Genomic DNA, 16290 nt, shown 5'->3' on the forward strand with positions numbered 1-16290 from the left:
AAAACAAATGGTTATAAATTTTAAATTTGCATCAAATTTGACATGTATTATTTATATTAATGAAATATTAAATTCAACAATTGAATACTTAAAATATTAATTGTACAAAAAGATACGAAAGTGAATCTCTCTTGTATACATATATTCTTTAATTAATTTTAATCTGTTCCCTTTATTTAGGTTTTATCAAGAATCAAGCGTGAGGTTTAATAATTAATTCATGTAATTTTGTGCTTATAAGGTCATCAATGAGTCGCTTAGATTAGCAAATGTTGCTCCTGGGATCTTAAGAAGGGTTATAAAAGACATTCATGTCAATGGTAATCATCTCTTTAACACACACTACTAACCATATATACATTGTTTAATTAAATCTCTCTCTCTCTATATGTGTGTGCATATTTAACTTTTCTTAATTTGTCAGGGTACATAATACCACAAGGTTGGGCTATCATGGTTGTGCCTGCAGCCCTACAGCTTAATCCTGAGGCTTTCGAAGATCCTCTTACCTTCAACCCTTCAAGATGGAAGGTATTTAATTACTTGTGTTGTTGAAAAGACAAATTAAAAGGGGTGTTGAAAAGTCAAAAAAATGGGAGGTGCAAGTGGCACCGAAAGAAAAAAATGGTAGGCAAGTTGTTTAAAGTTGAATGGGATAATTGCAATTTTGGTCCCTAATTTTTTAGGCCATTTGCAAGTTAGTCCCTGAACCTCAACTATAAATAGGCCTAACCATTTCTCATTTACACTATCCCAACCAATCTTTCTCTCTTAGTTTTCTCTCTTCTCCCATTTGAGAATTCTTAAGGAATTCTATTTGTTTGTAATATTTTGGAGATAGTAAAGTTATCATCTGGTGTTAGTGCTCGAGGACGTAGGTATAATTTACCGAACCTCGTTAAAACTCTTATGTTCTTTTTGTCCTATTTTTCTTTCAATATTTGAGGGTATAATAGTAGTATTTAATTGTGCTATTAAATTACGTTAGAAGGAATATTCTGACTAAGGAAAGACTTGGTATTTAAGAGATCCTTGTGATCCACCTCTCTTCCCTGGGAATTGAACTTTGTGTGATTTTTTAGTACAATAATTTATACGCTTCCGACCCTATTGGAACAACAAGTGGTATCAGAGCCGAAGGTTAATCGTAGTATGCTCTGTGGTTGCAGTTTAAACTGATCTTCCACATCAGAAAAGATTTCCTTAGGTATATTGAAAGATTATGGAGAAAACGGTCGGTGTAGGAGCTTCAACATCGTCCATGTGGACAAGACCGACAATTGCAAATGCAAGATTGGCCGTAGAGATCTTTGATGGCACGGGCCATTTTGGTATGTGGCAAAGTGAGGTTCTAGATGCCCTTTTTCAGCAGGGTCTAGACATTGCCATTGATGAAGAGAAACCAGATGATGTACAGGAGAAAGATTGGAAGGCGATCAATCGGTTGGCATGTGGCACAATTCGACATGCCTTTCTCGAGAGCAGAGGTATGCTTTTTCAAAGGAGACTTCTGCAAATAAGTTGTGGGTGGCACTTGAAGAAAATTTTTTGAAGAAAAACAGTCAAAATAAGCTCCACTTGAAGAAAAGACTGTTTCGCTTCACATACGTCCCAAGTACCACAATGAATGATCACATCACCAAATTTAATCAGTTAGTCACTGATTTGCTGAATATGGATGAGACATTCAAAGATGAAGATTTGGCTTTGATGCTGTTGGGGTCACTTCCTGAGGAGTTTGAGTTCCTAGAAACTACTTTACTTCATGGCAAGAGTGATATATCTCTGAGCGAAGTCTGTGCGGCCTTATACAGTTATGAACAGAGAAAGAAGGACAAACAGAAAAACTCAATCAGAGATACAGAAGCTTTAGTAGTCCGAGGTCGTTCATACACTCGGAAGAAAACTCAAAAGGGGAGATCAAAGTCAAAGTCCAGACTCGGGAAAGATGAATGTGCTTTTTGTCATGAGAAAGGCCACTGGAAGAAAAATTGTCCAAAGCTGAAGAATAAGGGAAAAGCTGCTGTAGATGCTTGTGTTGCAAAGCATGATACTAGTGACTCTGAACTATCACTGGTTGCATCATCATCGTCGTTCCATTCAGATGAGTGGATATTGATTTCGGGTTGTACCTTTCATATGTCCCCTAACCGGGAGTGGTTCTCTGATTTAGTAGAACTAAATGGAGGAGTTGTTTATATGGGCAATGACAATGCCTGTAAAACTGTTGGGATAGGTTCAATCCAATTAAAGAATCAAGATGGATCAACCAGAGTTCTGACTGATGTTCGGTACGTGCCCAGTTTGAAGAAAAATCTCATCTCATTGGGAGCCTTGGAATCCAATGGTTCAGTTGTTACTATGAGAGATGGGGTTTTGAAAGTGACATCTGGCGCACTTGTGATATTGAAGGGCATCAGGAAAAATAACTTGTATTACTACCAAGGTAGTACAGTTATTGGAGCAGTCGCTGCAGCTTCCGGCAACAAAGAATTGGACTCAATACAGTTGTGGCATATGAAGTTGGGACATGCCAGCGAAAAATCCTTGCAAATTCTGGCAAAGCAAGGATTGTTGAAAGGTGCAATGGCTTACAAATTAAAATTTTGCGAGCATTGTGTTCTGGGAAAGCAAAAGAGAGTGAAATTCGGTACTGCTATCCATAATACAAAAGGTATTTTGGAATATGTTCACTCAGATGTGTGGGGGCCTTCCAAGACACCTTCATTGGGAGGAAAACACTACTTTGTTACTTTTGTTGATGACTTTTCCAGAAGAGTTTGGGTGTATACCATGAGAACTAAGGATGAAGTGCTTAGAGTTTTTCTTAAATGGAAAACTATGATCGAAAACCAGACTGGCAAGAAAATCAAGCGGCTTAGGACGGACAATGGAGGGGAATATAAAAGTGATCCGTTCTTCGATGTGTGCCAAGAGTATGGTATTGTTCGACACTTCACAGTTAGGGATACACCACAGCAGAATGGATTGGCAGAGCGTATGAATCGAACATTGCTGGAGAAAGTTCGATGTATGTTGTCCAATGCTGGGTTGGGCAAGCAATTTTGGGCTGAGGCTGTGACATACGCTGGCCATCTTGTTAATCGTTTGCCATCATCTGCATTCGAAAGAAAAACTCCTATGGAGGTATGGTCTGGAAAACCGGCTACAGATTATGATTCCTTACATGTGTTTGGATCCACTGCATATTACCATGTGAATGAGTCAAAGTTAGATCCGAGGGCAAAGAAAGCTCTCTTTATGGGAATCACTTCTGGAGTGAAGGGATTTCGTCTTTGGTGCTTAAGCACAAAGAAAATGATCTGTAGCAGAGATGTTACCTTTGATGAATCTGCCACATTGAAAAAGGTAGCAGATAAAGATATTCAGACGAGCAATACTCCACAACAGGTGAAGTGTACTCCAAAACAGGTGGAGTTTGAGCAGATGGGGATTTACCCAGTTAATAAGTCTAATTCTCCAGCCACAATGGAGGAATTAGAGGTTGAAGAGGTTCTGACCCAAGAACCATTAAGTACACCAGAACCAGTTGCAGTTGCAAGGCCACGGAGAGAAATTCGTAAACCTGCTCGATTTACTGATATGGTGGCCTACGCCCTTCCCGTTGTTGATGATATTCCTATCACTTATCAAGAAGCAATGCAAAGCTTAGAAAGTGATAAATAGAAAAGCGCCATGGATGAAGAAATGTAGTCTCTCCTGAAGAACAATACTTGGGAATTGGCGCAATTATCGAAAGGTAAAAGGGCAATCGGATGCAAGTGGGTATTCGCAAAGAAAGATGGATCTCCTAGCAAGAAGGATATTCGCTACAAGGCAAGATTGGTAGCTAAATGCTACGCTCATATGGAGGGAATTGACTACAATGATGTATTTTCCCCTGTTGTGAAGCATTCCTCCATTAGAATTTTGTTGGCCTTGGTAGCACAGTTGAATTTGGAGCTAGCTCAACTTGATGTTAAGACGGCTTTCTTGCATGGTGAGTTAGAAGAGGAGATCTATATGACTCAGCCCGAAGGATACACAGATGCTGGTGGTAGAAATTGGGTTTGTAAGTTGAACAAATCGCTATATGGATTGAAGCAATCCCCGAGGCAGTGGTATAAGCGATTTGATAGCTTTATGAGAAGGCAGAAGTACACAAGAAGCAAATATGACAATTGTGTATATTTGCAGAAGCTGCATGACGGATCTTTCATTTATCTACTCTTGTATGTTGATGATATGTTAATCGCTTCGAAGAGCCAAAATGAGATAGATAAGCTGAAGGCTCAGTTGAATCAAGAGTTCGAGATGAAAGATCTAGGTGAGGCCAAGAAGATTCTCGGCATGGAGATAAGTAGAGATAGACAGAGAGGCAAGCTTTGTTTGAATCAGAAGCAATAACTGAAAAAGGTATTACAATGTTTTGGTGTAAATGAAAACACAAAACATGTAAGTACCCCACTTGCTTCTCATTTGAAACTTAATGCTCAATTATCTCCGAAAACTGAAGAAGAAAGAGAATATATGGAAAAAGTCCCATATGCTAATGCAGTTGGGAGTTTGATGTATGCGATGGTGTGTACGAGGCCTGACATTTCACAAGCTGTTGGAGTTGTGAGCAGGTATATGCATGATCCTGGAAAAGGACATTGGCAAGCTGTGAAATGGATTCTACGGTATCTTCGAAAAACCGTAGATGTTGGTTTAATTTTTGAGCAGGATGAAGCACTTGGTCAGTTTGTAGTTGGATATGTTGATTCCGACTTTGCTGGTGATTTAGATAAACGTCGTTCAACTACGGGGTATCTGTTTACTCTTGCGAAAGCCCCAGTGAGTTGGAAGTCTACCTTACAGTCTACAGTAGCTGTGTCTACTACAGAGGCAGAATATATGGCAGTTACAGAAGCTGTTAAGGAGGCTATTTGGCTTAATGGATTGTTGAAAGACTTAGGAGTTGTTCAAAGTCACATAAGTTTATATTGTGACAGGCAGAGCGCTATTCATTTAGCGAAAAATCAAGTCTATCATTCAAGAACCAAGCATATCGACGTAAGATATCACTTTGTGCGGGAAGTCTTTGAAAAAGGAAAAATTCTACTTCAGAAGATTCCGACAACAGATAATCCCGCAGATATGATGACCAAGGTGGTAACAACAATCAAGTTTAATCATTGTTTGAACTTGATTAACATCCTGAGAATTTGAGCACCTTTAGGTGTATGGCGCTCGAGAGCGCATTTGGAGGCACTACAAAAGATAGCTTTATCGAATTTGGGGAGTTGAAGGAGGTATGTGAAGATGTGATTATCCTAATCAAATCTTCAAGGTGGAGATTGTTGAAAAGACAAATTAAAAGGGGTGTTGAAAAGTCAAAAAAATGGGAGGTGCAAGTGGCACCGAAAGAAAAAAATGGTAGGCAAGTTGTTTAAAGTTGAATGGGATAATTGCAATTTTGGTCCCTAATTTTTTAGGCCATTTGCAAGTTAGTCCCTGAACCTCAACTATAAATAGGCCTAACCATTTCTCATTTACACTATCCCAACCAATCTTTCTCTCTTAGTTTTCTCTCTTCTCCCATTTGAGAATTCTTAAGGAATTCTATTTGTTTGTAATATTTTGGAGATAGTAAAGTTATCATCTGGTGTTAGTGCCCGAGGACGTAGGTATAATTTACCGAACCTCGTTAAAACTCTTATGTTCTTTTTGTCCTATTTTTCTTTCAATGTTTGAGGGTATAATAGTAGTATTTAATTGTGCTATTAAATTACGTTAGAAGGAATATTCTGACTAAGGAAAGACTTGGTATTTAAGAGATCCTTGTGATCCACCTCTCTTCCCTGGGAATTGAACTTTGTGTGATTTTTTAGTACAATAATTTACACGCTTCCGACCCTATTGGAACAACATGTGTAACTATATGTAAATAAAAAAAGAGTTTGATAAGCAATTAACCTCTACTTTTTTTAAGAACATTGGAAGCAATGCGACGGCAAAGAATTTCATGGCATTTGGAGGAGGCAATAGAACATGTGCGGGAGCAGAGTTCAGCAAGGTCCTGATGGCTATATTTTTACACGTTTTGGTAACCAAGTACAGGTATATTGATTAATATGTTATGCAAGAAACTATATGTACATATATAGATGATAAAATTGAGAATAAAAGAGTATGTAAATTTGGGTTAGGTGGAAAAAGATGAAGGGGGGAGATGTGGTTCGTGCACCCACTCTGGGATTTGCCGACGGTTTCACCATTAGTGTTTTGGAAAAGCAAGCGTAACTTGTTACGCTCAAATGTTGAAGAATAAGGTTGACGCGCTGGATTTGTCTTCAAACCCAACTTCTGTGTTCCTACTTTCTGTCTCATATACGGTACTCAACTCCATGATTATTGTATACTTATCAACACTTGCCGTTGATTTTCACCATGTAATAATCCTTCGCTATAAATAATAAATGTGACGTCAAAGAATCTCCTCTAAGATGCGAAAAAAACAAGAGACAAGCAAACCAAAATCTCTCCCTTCACAAAATTGTCTATTTCAAGATTTACGGATGAGTGCCGAATCCACTAAAATGTCTAAAATAAAATTTAAATTCATAGTAAAGAACTATGGATGCGTCGTGAATAATTTTGTGCTCAAGACTTGTGTAAACCTGCATAAATAAATAAATAAATAAGTTTAAAATATAACGAAACTATACAAATAAAACCGAAATAAATGTAAAACATAATATAAAAATTCAAAATACAAGTAGATTGAACCAAAAGGATAAAAACTCCAGCCTCAAACGTAACTTCACTTTTTGAGTTGTGAACTGATCACGGGTAATGGAGACATTAACTCAAAAGAAGTGGCTCGATTGGAAAAGTTGGTTGCATATTGGAAGGAGCAAGCCGATAGGATTACGAAGACATTCAAGATGAGCAGAGAAGTAAAGTCCATGCTTTGTGAATTGAGATTGAAGTAGAATCTTCTTGAAAACAAGGAGCTTGACATTGAATCTGTCTAGTAAGAATTTATAGATGGATTAGAAGAGTTTTCTTGATAACTAAGATATTATATAGTGGATCTCATTATAATATATAGCTGATGAAAATTATATAATATATGTATTGCTTATTATTAATGATACCAAAATTAATGTTATAGACATAATTAATATAATATAATATGAGTCATTAATAATTTAACTAAACTTAGCCATAATTAAATTTTAATAAACATAATATATAATAATATATAATAAATATTATACAATTATTAATATTGTTCATTATAATCTACCATATGATTAAAATATGTGGTTATATCATGTATTTCGTTATAAGCAAAATAACATGATATTATTAGTAATATGTATGTAGCTATTGATAATATTGTAATATATAAATATATATTTTATTATATAATATATAATTAATAACATTTTAATCAAAAACAAGTTTTTTCATTATTACATAAGAAAATTAAATCATTTGGAGAAAAGTAATGACATTTTCCATCTAAGAGCAACAAAGTCATAAGATGATTTTCAATTCCATGAACCAATAGTCTCCTTTTTCCAGTCTCTGAATTTCTACAAACAAAACTTCCTATACCTCTTTAATGGGAAGATACAAAGAAGTTCGAGTCTATTCTTCATTATTCAAGTCTTCCACTATTTTTCTTTAAAGGAATTTATTAACTCAACCACAAATCACCAAACAACTAAATAAGGAATTTCCAAGCAACTACCAAATTAATTATTCATAAAAATAAAAATAAGAACCTCCCAAATTTACAACTTGAACTTGGAACATCAAAATTCTCGGTAATGACAAGAGTTTCTCCTAACACATCTACCCTCTTAATAGATCTATAAAATGCAGAGGATTAATTATCGGGCTCACATCGGATGCTTGAGAAATCAAAAAAAAAAAAACAACTCAGTGTATTAACTTTATTATTAAATCAAAATCTAAGTGGATTTAAAATAATTTTTCTATTAGAACTTAGATTTGCAATTAATTAGTTAATTAAGTGGATTTAATATTGTAATAGTTTTTTATTATACATGGAATTTTAGGAAGACAAATAAATACTAAAATGCCAAATGCGAGAACGAATTTTTTTAAGAGCTTGACCAGAAGATGAATCCAAGTTGTTTCGAGAATAAAAAAAGTTTGACCAAATTTTTTTATATTAACGAATTAAATTAGAGTGAAAACGAATGAAGTAATAAAATAAACCAATTAAATTAAATAAAAGAATAGAAAATAAGAAATTATGTTAAAAACGTGATTCCCTATGAAATCTTTGAAGACAAATCTTCGACAAGCTTCACAAGTAGTTCTAACCAACCCTAGTAAATTGGAAGGTGAAGATTCTTGAAGAAACCAAGAAGAAAACAAGTTTTAAAAAAAATATCACAAGAAATACATCGTATTTATATATGTTAGTTCATTAATCAAAATAAATCTCCTAAGCATGGTGAAACTCTAATTAATCTAAACAACAAGTAGTTCTAGTGGAACTAAACTTTATTGTTGACTAAGAAATATAGAAGTTCTACACAATTGGAAATGCTAAAAAAATATCCTAAAATTCGGAATAAAAAAATCAACCAAAATATAAAGCCTAAGCTCATGTATAGTCAAAATTAAGGCTTAAAAACAAACCAAGTATAATTTAAACTTGAATTAATGTTCAGAACTTGTAATTCCCCATAATTAGGGGTGTAAATGAATAGAGTGTCCGATGAACGATTAATGAATAGTTTAGTTTTGTTTGTTTATGTTCGTTTATTAAAGCTAAATAAATGAATATGAACAAGATTTTGAGGCTCGTTTATTAAACAAACTGAACGCGAACTCTTTTATGTTCATGAGCAAACTCGTTTAATAAATCATTTAAAGCTCGTTTATTGTTCCATTGGTATAAATTAATAAATTTATTGTGGGTTGTGTGCTTATTTTTTTAGTAATTATAACATAATTATTAATATTATTATTTTACATCTAAAAAATTATATATGTTTATTTATTGCTTGTTTGTTTATTATTATTCATGAATATTGTATGTGAACATGTTCACATGTTCAATTATATGTTTATGAACATGTTTGACGAGCATGTTCGTTTAACTTAATCAAACGAATTTGAACACACATAATTTTAAATAAGCAAACATGAACAAAAATTTTGAAATTCTTAGTGAACATACACCAGACACGAACAAGCTTAATAATAAACGAACAAACACGAATAGAGGTCCATTCATTCAAGCTCAGTTCATTTACAGCCCTATCCGTAATAATCTCGTCTAGAAATCCTGCTCGCTCAATCTTCACTGAAACGGTCATAACTTGAGCTTTCGGACTCTAAATCGAGTTATTCGAAGTGCATTTTGAAGCTAATAGATAGCTCTTTGATCTATATGAAGACATTTCAACCCAAAAATATCTGGATCCCATCCAAAAACTCTTTGCAAATCAATTAATCTTTTGGGCTTGAAAAACAACAACTTTGGTGAATTTAAGTTAATAAAATTTACTCCATCCACGCATTTATCACATCCAAAATTGGGCTTCAATTTTCATGATCTTTTAGGCTTCTAAAATGGGCCTTGTAAAAAGTTAAGTCAAACATGTTCTTGGGTTGGAATTTAGGCCCTAGACTCGTATCTTACCCCCTCTTTCCTCAAAAGGATTCATCCTCAAATCTTGTGTGTCATTGAAGAAGGTATAAACTAGCCCTTAAATATAGCATGTGTTAGGGGACAAACTTGTGGTACGATTCAACGTGGCAAGCTCTTCCAAAGGCATGGTTAAATGTGAACTTTCCTCATTATCAATGTCTTCTCAGTTGTTAAGGTTACTATCACAACTTTCTTCTTCAAAAATATCAATAGTAAAGGAAGAAGTCTCAACAATAGGCATAGGGTCACACAAACTGTCTTCACAAATTGTTGCACTAGAAGTCTCTTGTTTACACATATCTACTGCATCTTCAACGAAAGCATTAGAAAAAGTCTCTTCAAAAGCTCAATGTCATACGTATGTTCTTCATCACAACTTTCATTGTTGGGTGGGTAATGAATTGGACATTGGTAACCCTTGTGATCTTTTGAACCACACTAATGGCATTTCAAAACCAACGAGAGATCTTTGAGACTGTTTGACATGTAGTGTCTTTGTGATCCCTTGCATCACAAAACATGCACTTTGTTTGATGTTCTCTTTGCTCCGCTAGAAGTCATTCAAGCTCCTAGAACTTGCTATGACTATTTTACCCATGTCTTTCTTGACATCTCCATAAACAATAATAGGTTAAGCTACATTGAAAACATGTTCATGCAAGTTTGGAGCAAATTTGACATTTTTACTTTGCCATTGAAATTGAATTCTCAATTCGAGAACGAGAACCTTGTTTACTACGATCAGATGATTGTCTTGGCTCATAATCACCATCAACATCATTTTTCAACTTGTAGTTCCACTCACTAACATCTCTTTGAACTTTAGTGATTCATTCTCGCAAGAGTCTCAAAGGTAAGTGTTGTTTTATCATTCTCTTCTTCAATACTATGTGTGTATCGTTATGAGAATATGAAATCACAAAAACTAAATAAAAAACTATTTTAAGTAAAAACAAACCTCGCCGTTAGCACTCGCAATAAAAAATTCTATGAGGCAAAGAATAAAATAAGATAACCTCGCTTGTAAATTTTAAAGAGTAATCAAACTTAGTATTCTTATAGAATTCGTCTAAGAAGCCAAAGAAAAGCTCGACTCTAATAGAAACTGAGTTGCACGGAGGAAGGAAAGGCAACTCTTTTCGCACCAACTAACACAAGAAACAAGAATGTGTTAGAATGCGTAATATGACAAAAATAAGCTAAAACAAATGAAAAACATATGACTAGGGTCAATAAAAATAAACTACCTGGAAGAAACCGAAACAATTTTAAAAACAACTTGAATTTTTTCTTCAAGGTGCTCTCGATGTACTAAAATCACCAAATTTAGTTTGGAGCCTTCTAATATTATAAAAAACATATATAGAAAGTTTCGGCACAAAATTTCACCCATATAACATTTTTAGCATAAAGAAAAACAACTAAAAACACCCAAATTTTATACCAAATGATACAGAATGAATCTTGTTAGCCTAGGAGATAAATCCAAGTTGTTTGACGACTTGAAGAAGCTTGACCAAAATTTTGATTTGTGTATGTATTTGTGTGTATATATTATAAAGTTATTTAATATATTTTTAAAATTTTTTACTTATATCATTTGCAAATCCTTTTAAATTAAAAAAATTATGTGAAGTAATTTAATATATTTTAATTATTAAATATAATTAAATCCTTGCATTGCACTAAAGTGAAAAAGAATCGGTAAAAGTATCATAAAGGTTTTTGTACTACGAGTTAGATTACATTTTACCCCTTCTACTAAAAAATGGTAAATTAGTATGTTAGATCAAAAAGCAAATTAGTCATTTTTGTTAAAAAATTCATCCCTTTGTATTGGTAAAAATTAGTGTGACTGACAGAATAATCAGACAATGGCATATGACGTGCCACGTGTACTTCATGTTGACGCACATGGATCAATTTTTAATAGTAGAGATAGATGAAGATTTTAACCGAATGATCAGTTTGCTCTTTGATCTAACATAAAGGGACTAATTTACCTATTTTTTGAGTAGAGGGGCCAAAATGCAATCTGACTCTTAGTACAGAAACCTCCATGACACTTTTACCAAAAATTTTATTATTTTCTTAACTTTCTCTCACCTCCATCCATTTACTCATGAAAACTAAGCTTTTGACGTTGCTAGCCACTTGATTTCACTTAGAAATTTACTTAAAAATCAAAGGTTTTTAGTGGAGATTTTTTTTCATTCTCCATGCATGGGACATTTCTTGTATGGGAAATATGAAGAAAATTCTTCACACTCTTTTTAATATTTATATAATATTGAATATTTAAAATAATAATAAAAATATCCCAACACCGTAATTTCATCTCAATTTTCATCAAAATCCAATAATTAATATATTGCCAAAATTCCATATTTTAAAAAATATAATTATCTTAATTTAAATGCCAATATTAATTCCGTATTCATCGAGTAAAACCATTGGCTCAAATTCAATACACATGTTCAAGGACGCCTTAATAATTTTGTCAAAAAACTCCTCACTTGAAAATAACTATTTTGCCCCTGCTAAAATTTGATATTTACATTAGAGTCATTCTCACTTTTGGTGAAGTTATATCTTCTTTAATTCATATTTTTATTTATTTCTGATTCAAATTTAAATTTTAGATTTTCTATTAATGAAAATTATTGTAACCACATCTTTATAATCAACTATCATACTAAAATTTGATAATATTAAAACTAATATATATTCATATTTAAATTCGAGTAATATTTTTTTTTCTATTTGGAAAAAGTTATTATATATATATTCCCTTTTTGGGAATAAATTATTTTTAATTTTCTAAGAACAATTGTATATGAAGTGGATAATGCATGTATTTTGTTGTGAGATGCTTTGATTCCATTAAAATTTTCTTTATTTCATCACCTTATCCATTTTATGGAAAAACATGTAAAATCTGCATCAAACAGCTAATTGGTTTTGGACCACACATTATTGTATCCATTCCTAAACTTTACCTAAATGATCTTAATCCCATTTGTTTCAATCAATTATGTTTCACATGTTGAATATCTCATTAATTTAATTAGTTTTAAATTTTAAGTTTAACTATTAATACTGTTATATTTGTTTGCGTAGTATTTTGAAATAAAAAAATAACATAATGAACTTGAATTTTTTTAAAAAAATTAATAATGTCAACGATTGGACCTGAATTTTAAAATCTAAAAAGTAGATAAACTAAATTCTTAGAACTGAAAGTAAAGGACTAAATTCCAAATTTTCGAAGAGTTACACACTACGTTTAAAGACCTACCGCTTACTCAAATGTGTTCTAAAAGGTGAACATCTTTTAACCACCAAGCAAATCTCATCATAAAATAAACATGGAATTTATGACTCTAAAATCGTGATAAATAGCATCTTTACCTAAGAAGCATGTATATGAAAAATATTTATTTATTAAAAACCTAAAAATTATAAATAGTAGATTTTATTACACTCACACATTTATGTAATAAGTTTATAAAAAAATTTATTATAAGAACCAAATATATGGTTGAAATGGTAAATTTGAAATACTAAAATGTATGATAATATGTGTACAAATCTCATGATTTTCATCGTGTGTATATATTTTTCTATATTTATCAAAATACAAAAAGATATATGCTCTCAAAATAAAATAAATGGGCTTTTGGCAATTTTTTGAGTTAGACTCAATTGCGCTTTAGGCCCCATTTATTTCACTGAAAACATCTTTAGAAATATGATTTCTAAAAAATAGATTGGTTTTCAAGAAAAACAAATACTTACTATTATTTGGATAATTCTGCGTAAAATATTTTTCGTTGTTTGGCAATTTTTCTTAGTGAGCAAAACACAACATATATATTTGTTACAAAATATTATAATAGCATTTCCTTTTGACAATTAAAATTTATTTTATAATAATATAATATTTTATAAATAATCAATATCATATTATAAACTTAATAGTAAACAATGTCTAATTTAAATTTAAATTTAAATTATATATATTACATATATGCAAGTGGATAGTGACACATTAGAGTTTGAAGGGATAAATAAATTTAATCATGATTTAAACAAATATTCATATTTATATAATTAAAATGTTTATATTTTATACTATAAAATATTTATTATTAAATATTTATAAATTGTAATATATTATTAATATATTCATCTAAATATTTTTTCAACAATACTATTTGAAATTTAAAATTCAAAATTATTATTGTTAAAATTTATTACTAAAATAAAATTATAATATTAAATAATTTATTAATTATATTATCAAATATAAATAATCAAATATGTATGTCTAGTAATATTGAATAGTATAATATTTTATTTTAATATTTTTTAAATATATTTAAAAATTAAAATTAAAATTTTATTATTATAATAACATTATACTTGATTCAAGTTAATTTTTATATAAAAATAAAATTACTAAAAAATGAGCTCTTTTCTAAAAACGCTTTTCAAAAAAATAAATCAATTTATAAGGAAAAAGAACTTATTTACTATTGACTTGTAAATCGTTTTTTATTGGTCAACCTATTTTCCATAAAATAAATATAGAAAAATACAAAAAATATTTATTGTGGATTATTTTTGATGAAACAAATGCAGCCTTAATGTATAGTATAGATATATGTTATATGAAATATTAAAAAGAGAAAAAAAAAGTAATAAACTCGAAACAGTATACTAAAATAGTCCAGAGCTAATACGTACCAATATTAGAACAAAAACAACCTTCGATCACAAGACAAACCGAGGCTGGTCGGGTCTTCAAGCCACCGAAAGGTTCGGGCCTCGATACGACACCCGGACCATGACGGGAGCTCCAGCGAAAATACTTCCGATAAACAGAAAACCTTTACAGTTTGGCATACTATACGCAACTGTAGCAAATGGGTAAAAGGAGAAATGGATGAAAGTGATTAAGTAACAAACTATATACCTAACAGGCCTAAAACAATTAAAATACATTAAACAATGCCCTAAAAGTGTCTGTCCTCGAGTCAGTTCATGCAAATTGATATAAATGGCCATATCTTAATGCTTCTTATTTTATATTGATTGTAGCTTTAATGGGGGAAACCGCTGATACTAGTTGACTTGAAACCAAATCAAAAAAAACCGTTGTCTTCTTCCTGATCGATAACATAATAACAACCCCAAATTTTATAATTACCTTGGGAGGAGGATGCTATGGTAGTGGCTGTAAGGTGGTCGAAAAGGAAGAAAATGCCTCCCGAAGAATCACAGTCTCGTGCGCTTCCGGTTATTCCTTCGGTTCAGTTTTCTAGTACTGTGGCATCAGGTACCGGCCCGAAATTGGATGGAGCGGCTAGAAGGATGAAATCTCCGGGAAAGAAATTACTCCCGGTGCTTGTTTTCATCTTGTCGTGCCTTTCCATTCTCAGATTACTTAAAATCGCAATTACTACTACTACTACTTCACATTCTTCACCTCGAGCTGCTGCGTAGCATCACTGTTTTTCTCGAAGACGACCCTTACAAGATAAGCCTAAACAAAGCGGATTCTAATGGGACTCGGGTTTATGAAGTTAAGTACCCGGTACCAGCTAAGAAGGCATACAAGCTGCTAAAGCATGCCAGGGAAAACCCTGTTTGTGCACCGAGTACAAGTCTGCTCCAGCAATCAAGTTGCAAATTGGCATTGAGAAATTTACCACAAGAAGTGTATCAGCTTAAATGGGATGTTGTGGTGGTGGATGGACCTATTGGGGACGCACCGGAAGCACCAGGCAGGATGTCAACCATCTACACTGCTAGCATATTAGCAAGATCTGGGAAGACGACCGATGTTGTAGTACACGACGTTCATCGGATGATTGAAAAATGGTTTTCTTAGGAATTCCTCTGCGAAGAGAACTTGGTTCAGCTAAAGGAAGATTCTGGAACTTTCGGATCTCCAATCAATCGAATGATACAAGGTTTTGCTCTTCTGAGACGGTTCGGATAGAGTAATAGCCTTCTTTTTCTGCAGCAACAGAAATCAGTAGCATCATGAAATATATCTAACCAAAATCAGAGTGCCACATGGAATGTCATCTATGAATAACATAATTATCCCTCCACATAGCTAACAGTGGAATTCAGACGAATTGGATGTTGTCCATCCGTGTAAATGAAGAACAATAGACACACTCCGTCAGTCAGAATTGAAGAGTGTCTGCCCTGCTGCATTTTCTTTTTCATGTGTGTAAATTTAGATAAAAAGGAAAGAATATTGCATTATTGTCGAAAGCCGTAAAAATTAAAAATAAAAATAAAAAAACTCAAATAAATAAAATTTTATAGTTGAATTCATAGAGATGGATAATAATTTTATTCCTTCAATTAAAATAAATATTTCTAAAGAAAACTTAAAATTAAAACTAAAAATGAAAAAAAAAAACTAAATTAAAAACTTACAAAAAAAATAAAACAATAATTAAAATTTGAAAAAATCAATTAGATGAAACTTTAGTTTAAGCAAAATCTACATTTGATTCAAGGGTTTGATCACTAATATAAAGATAATTTTCAGTACTCTTCAATAAATCGGTTATAGTTGTCAA

At 32.5% G+C, this 16290-nt stretch overlaps 1 pseudogene; it reads left to right on the forward strand.

The window, feature by feature from the left end:
* The first annotated feature begins 14914 nt into the window (after positions 1 to 14914).
* Positions 14915 to 15697, forward strand: LOC107941966 (probable methyltransferase At1g27930; annotated as a pseudogene).
* Positions 15698 to 16290: the final 593 nt, after the last annotated feature.

Source organism: Gossypium hirsutum, chromosome D07 (assembly GCF_007990345.1).
Source record: "Gossypium hirsutum isolate 1008001.06 chromosome D07, Gossypium_hirsutum_v2.1, whole genome shotgun sequence".
Taxonomy (NCBI): domain Eukaryota; kingdom Viridiplantae; phylum Streptophyta; class Magnoliopsida; order Malvales; family Malvaceae; genus Gossypium; species Gossypium hirsutum.